This window comes from Schistocerca americana, chromosome 2 (assembly GCF_021461395.2).
Source record: "Schistocerca americana isolate TAMUIC-IGC-003095 chromosome 2, iqSchAmer2.1, whole genome shotgun sequence".
NCBI lineage: Eukaryota > Metazoa > Arthropoda > Insecta > Orthoptera > Acrididae > Schistocerca > Schistocerca americana.
Window position 1 is genome coordinate 579,810,843 of NC_060120.1, and position 6,867 is coordinate 579,817,709.

The 6,867-nt window shown below is 40.1% G+C and overlaps 1 non-coding gene across 1 annotated transcript; it reads left to right on the forward strand.

The window, feature by feature from the left end:
• Positions 1 to 5,788: 5,788 nt before the first annotated feature.
• Trnas-cga lies at positions 5,789 to 5,862 on the forward strand. Its single transcript has one exon. It is a non-coding gene; the product is annotated as a tRNA-Ser (tRNA).
• Positions 5,863 to 6,867: the final 1,005 nt, after the last annotated feature.

Genomic DNA, 6,867 nt, shown 5'->3' on the forward strand with positions numbered 1-6,867 from the left:
TTCCACTTCTTCTAGGAACAGAATAAGCTCTTCTACCTTGTTTTTCAATCCTCTAATGTTCTGATAAAACAAATTAATTTTATTTTTCTGGAAACTGTTACATGTATTACGTCTTATATTATGTATTATGTTTGTACTGCTCAAATTTATTTCAGTGGTATATGTCTGCAATCTGACTAACCTAAAAAACGATCTAGGATTCGGAGGTCTAGGAGTGGAGAATTACTGGGTCCAAACTCAGCAGAAAAATAAGCATTTTCCTTCAGTGCTATAAAACGTCAAGCACACAATGGTAACGTGGACGTCTTTATTACGTAATACAATTACTGCGCTCTAACGCCCGGAAAACCCAAATATTACAAAGGTGCCAATCAGGAACAGTATAATCAATTATTTAAATGCATTCAACAGATTAGAACACTTGTCACAATTATTTTAAACCACGAGTAATACAAGACAGTTCAGAGACGTCACTAAGTAGCAATGACAAAGAATTATTTAAATGCCCCCAAAACAGATAGGATTTACCGATGAAGAACGCGAAGGCTCGGCCTCAAAACTTGATCAGAAATCGGTATTTACATTTGGCATCGGGAACCAGAGGCCGTCCCCATCAATTTACATGGGTAGAATACAACTAGGTTTCAGAGGTCTCACAGCATCTTAAATAAATAAATATAATCTAAAATAAGGTACCAATTCGGCCCACTCCCCCGGCCCTTTCCATTTACCATTTAAGAACGTAAATGAATTTATCAAATAACTTGAGTAGTAGGAGAGGGGATTAAGCTCAACGCAGTCTAATTTAGGATGCCATCCAGACAGTGAGTAGTTAAAGTTACCAGATCGAGGGGTGCTAATCTTGCAAGTTTCGCAGGACAGCTTCCGTAAGTCTAAAGGTTGAGACGCGGAACTGGTGTAAGTAAAGCTGTGAGGGCGAGTCGTGAGTTGCGCTTGGGTAGTTCAGTCGGTAGAGCAATTGCCCGCAGAAGGCAAACGTGCCGAGTTCGAATCTCAGTCCGACACACAGTTTCAGTCTGCCAGGAAGTTTCAAGGTCACTCACTGATGATGCAGATGAACTCCCGTGAGTACTGTCAACATTGAATCTCGCCATTAACTTCATTCACTTAATTCCCCCACTAAGATGAAATACGACAGACGGGAACTCGTCATTATCTTTGTTATATTAAGGTGATAACTCCCACACAGCCTCACAATACGTAATCCTCGGTGAAGTACCTTTGCGGCAAAATTGAAACCTGGCTCCACCACATCGAATGTTCCATTCGAATGTTCCCTAACAGCCATGGAGATGGCCCAAAAAGAAGCGACGACTTTACAGGTGGCTACCCATGACATGGCCAGCTCCAAACAGGAGAAGCAGCCGCCTTCTAAAATCAACACTCCCTACTGTCGGTGGCCACCTTCATGTATTTCTGGCTGCTAGCAGATTCGTCTCTATACTGTCCAAGCCCTCCTCTCCTCTTTCGCGCTTTGCTTGCGTGGTTTCCCCCCACCGACCGTCAGCAACAGGTGCTCTGGCGGCGTGTCAAAGAGCCCTCCAGGTTGCCCAGTACATATCGATACGAACGTTATCACTTTCTTTGTTTGGCTTTGCGCAACCGGCCACTCGCGTGTCTCGTGACATGGCAAGCCTCTGAAGGCTCGATGTGTTACAGGGTGACATAAAAATGATATACGAAGGGTTTGTCTCTGTGTTCGACTTTGCTTAGTTTTATCCGTCGCAACTATTTTATTTGGCTGGATAAAATAAAGACTCTCCCATTGTTAATGCAAGAGACTCGCGAAAGCGGGTCAGACCACGTCGGCCGAAATCTTACTTCAGGAGCGACCTGCTAATACAACAAACTGTCTCCACAGTGTCCAGCTAGTCACCACATAGCTTGTCCCAGCAGGACGACTGCAGTCGTAAACAACAGAAAGGCAAAGGTTCTAAGGCATTGGTGATCTGGTTGCTACACGTCCGAGCTGCGACTCTGTTGTGAATTACTTAACAGGAATCGATGCCTTGGCAAAACAGGGATGAGCCAAACGTGTACAAATAGTCCTCATTTATAGACAGGTGGATGCAGTTTCACAGCCACCGGCTTCGAGGGGAGGTGTACACTGGTTTTAGAGTCGACATGAGATTAGATTAGATATACTTTCATTCCAATTGATCCGTAGTGAGGAGGTCCTCCAGGATGTAGAACATGTCAGAAAAACAATAATACATGAGAAATATTTACAACTGAAACAAATAAGCTAATGTACCTTCCGCAGGTCCCAAGTGGAATGATCGTTATTTTTTTTAATGAACACTATATGAAAGAATCATTTTACAGACACTAATGCACTGAATTTAAAATAAAAAAAATTATTTATAAGGTAATAAACATATAATAGAACTACTACAATACTTATTTACAATGAACACATTGCTGCACTCAAATGGTGCAGAAGTTAGATTGTACTTATATGCATGTATATATATAGAAATCAGTTGGTTCTACTGAGAAATTCATCAATGGAGTAGAAGGAGTTGGCCACCAATAAATCCTTTAGGTTTCTCTTAAACTGAACTTCATTGGTTGCTAAGCTTTTTATGGCTGCTGGCAAGCAAGTTATTGAAAATGTGTGCTCCTGAATAATGCACATCTTTTTGTACAAGAGTAAGTGACTAAATACTTGTGAAGATTATTCTTATTCCTAGTATTGATTCCGTGAATTGAGCTGTTGGTTTGAAAAAGTTATATATTTTTAATGACAAATTTCATTAATGAAGCAGTAGTTACTATCCCTAGTTCCCTAAACAGGCTTCTGCAGGATGTTCTTGAGTTCACACCACTTATAACTCTTACTGCACGTTTCTGTGCCAGGGAAACTTTAGCTTAGCTTGATGAATTACCCCAAAAAAATCTCATATGACACTATGGATGAAAGTAAGCATAATATGCCAGATTTATATCCCCTATGTCTGACACAATTCGCATTGCAAATAGAGATTTGTTAAAACACTTAAGCAGTTGTGTGGTGTGCTCCTCCCCGTTTACTTTATTATCAAGCTGTAATCCCAAGAATTTAACACTGTCCACTTCTTCTATCTGCTTGTCATCGTACGCTAGGCATATACTCGTGGCACACCCCTTACTAATTCTGAAGTGCATGTAGTGTGTTTTTTCGAATGTTGGTGACAAAGAATTGGCTAGGAACCAGTGATTAATGTCCACAAATATTTTACTAGGCGATCTTTCTAAGACTACACTTCATTTTCTATTTATTGCAATGTTTGTATCATCGGCAAACAAAACAAACTTGGCATCTAGTAATGTCACTGATGAATGGTCATTCATATACACAAAAAAAGTAAGGGCCCTAAAATGGAACCTTGTGGGACCCCATATGTAATTAGTTCCCAGTTTCATGATGCCTGATAGCTTAATACATGTCTCTTTCCTAATAACACCCTTTGTTTCCTACCAGAGATATAAGATTTGAACCATTTTGCAGCATTTCCTGTTCCACTATAATATTCTAATTTACTTAAAAGGATATTGTGATTTACACAGTCAAATGCCTTTGACAGATCACAAAATATACCAGTTGACTACATTTTTTGTCTAACGAATTAAGCACATTTTCACTGTAAGCGTAGATAGCCTTCTCGATGTCAGAACCCTTTAGAAATCCGAACTGCGACTTTAAGAGTATGTTATTTGAGATAATATGGCTATAAAGTTGACTGTACATTACTTTTTCTAAAATTTTTGAGAATGCTGGCAAAAGTGAAATTAGACAGAAAATTGATGCTTTTTTTTCCCTCCCTTCTTAAACAGCGGCTTAACTTCAGCATATTAAACCATTTAGGAAATATTCCACTGATAAACGACTGGTTACACAGATAGCTTAATATGTTGCTTAACTCACAATCACATACTTTAATTAACTATGTTGATATTTTATCATACCCACTAGATGTTTTTGATTTTAAAGATTTTATGGTGGACATTATTTCTGCTGGGGTAGTGAGGGTCCAATTCATATTATGGAAGTTACTTGAAATGTCTGGTCTGAGGTATTCCATAGCAGAATCTACAGAACCTGACAACCCCATCTTTTCAGTAACAGTTATAAAATGTTTGTTAAAAACTTCTGCAACACTATACACATCTGTCACCAAAGAATCATTTACTTTTAATGCTATTTGTCCCCCTTCATGTCTGGTTCTACTGGTCTCCTCCTTCACTATATCCCATATTGTCTTTATTTTGTTATTTGACTGTCTTTTCCTTGCAATATATTTGCTTTGATGTTCGTATTACAGTCTTTAATATTTTGCAGTATTTCTTGCAATGTGCAAATCAACATCAGAACTGTTTCGGATTAACAGATACAGTTTCCTTTTTGTTTTACAAGATACCTCTACTCCTTGAGTAATCCATTGCTTCTTTGTCATCTTTGTTCTAACCTTTGTTAGTTTTGAGGGAAAACAGTGTTCAAATAAGGTAAGCACCTTATTAGCAAAAGTGTTATATTTTTCATTCATGCCTAGAGCACTGTAAACATCAGTCCAGTGAATGTCTCTGAGGAGTGTCCTAAAATAATCCATTTTTGGCTTATTGATTACCCTCTTGAGGTCAGATTTTACAGATGTTATATCCTGTTCAGGATTAACATTTAACAGAAGGAACTGCATGTCATGGTCTGGGAGGCCATTGACTATTGGTTTTGTAATATAATTTTGTTCATTGGACTTTTCTATAAAGGTATTATCAATGGCTGGCTGTGAGCAATTGGCTACCCTATTTGGGAACTTCACAGTGGGAATTAAGTTGAATGATAGTGTTACTAACTCAAATAAGTTCTTATTGGGAGAGTCTTTAAGGAAATCTACACTGAAATCACCAGAAACCACGATTTCTTTGTTTTTGGTTGTTAAATGGGCCAGTACAGCTTCAAGGCAGTTTATGAACAGATTAAAGTTACCTGCATGTGCTCGATATACACTTAATATTATGAAGGGTTGTTTGTGAAATTCTACTTCTGTTGCACATGCTTCCATATACTGTTCTAACCAAATTTATGAATGTCTATGTTCTTAAATTTATGACAGTTCCTGATGAATGTGGCAACTCCTCCTTTGAAACTTCCTGGCAGATTAAAACTGTGTGCCCGACCGAGACTCGAACTCGGGACCTTTGCCTTTTGTGGGCAAGTGCTCTACCATCTGAGCTACCGAAGCACGACTCCCGCCCGGTCTCATAGCTGTACTTCTGCCAGTATCTTGTCTCCTACCTTCCAAACTTTACAGAAGCTCTCCTGCGAACCTTGCAGAACTAGCACTCCTGAAAGAAAGGATATTGCGGAGACATGGCTTAGCCACAGCCTGGGGGATGTTTCCAGATTGAGATTTTCACTCTGCAGCGGAGTGTGCGCTGATATGAAACTTCCTGCCAGATTAAAACTGTGTGCCCGACCGAGACTGTGCTTCGGTAGCTCAGATGGTAGAGCACTTGCCCGCGAAAGGCAAAGGTCCCGAGGTCGGGTCTCGGTCGGGCACACAGTTTTAATCTGGCAGGAAGTTTCATATCAGCGCACACTCCGCTGCAGAGTGAAAATCTCATTCTGGAAACATCCCCCAGGCTGTGGCTAAGCCATGTCTCCACAGTATCCTTTCTTTCAGGAGTGCTAGTTCTGCAAGGTTCGCAGAAGAGCTTCTGTAAAGTTTGGAAGGTAGGAGACGAGGTACTGGCAGAAGTAAAGCTGTGAGTACCGGGCGTGAGTCGTGCTTCGGTAGCTCAGTTGGTAGAGCACTTGCCCGCGAAAGGCAAAGGTCCCGAGTTCGAGTCTCGGTTGGGACACAGTTTTAATCTGCCAGGAAGTTTCATATCAGCGCACACTCCACTGAAGAGTGAAAATCTCATTCTGGAAACTCCTCCTTTCTCCATTTCTGCTCTACAAAAGTGAGATGCTAACCTAAACCCTGTAACACTTAAAAGTTCTATACCAATGGTCACATGATATGATGTTCAGAGAGGCAGATTATGTCAGCTGGGTTTGGGACTCAAATTCATCTATGCAGATAATTAATTCATTAATTTTATTTCTCAGTACTTGAATATTTTGATGCAATAAAGATTGCTCACATTTCACGTTGAGTGAGTTAAAATTGGGTAGTGTTGAAATATCTGCTGACTGTTGAAAATTCTTAACCAATAGCTGTTTATGCTGATGTAATAAGCTAGAATTATATTTTTTGGTTTCTTCCTCAAACTGAAAGTATGTCTCAGTCCTAACCTCTCTAAAAATTTGGTTGCTTTCTGTCCTCCCTACCCTAAAAAAGATTTTTTTCTGAAACCTATAACCACTGGTATTTTATCACTCATGACAGTGTCTCCCCCCTTTAACTTTCCTGCTATTTTCCCAGCCAGTTTACGCTTCCCTTTCCTGTTGAGGTGAAGGCAATGCGTAGTATAATCCCACCTGCTGAGAGAATCAACAGGAACCACAACAATGTGTGACCTTGCACCCGACATTAGCAACCGTTCTAACTCCAAATTAACTCTCTTGACAGAAGAGTTCAAATGAGGTTGGTCATGGCGCCCAAGAACAGATACAAACTCAACACTAGTATGATTCGATGCTGATGCAACCTTTGCCAGATCACACTCTAGATTGTACCCAGGATCTCTGTCAAATTTTTACGTGGCCCACCCACTATAACCATGGTGTCCTCCTTAGTGAAATCTTTGCAAAGTGATCCTAAATCCTCTGCACCTGCTCCAGATCAGCAATAGGTTTCAAAAAATTGGTGACCTGATATTCTGATCCTAGTTCATCCTGCAAAAGTTGGCCAACACCTCTTC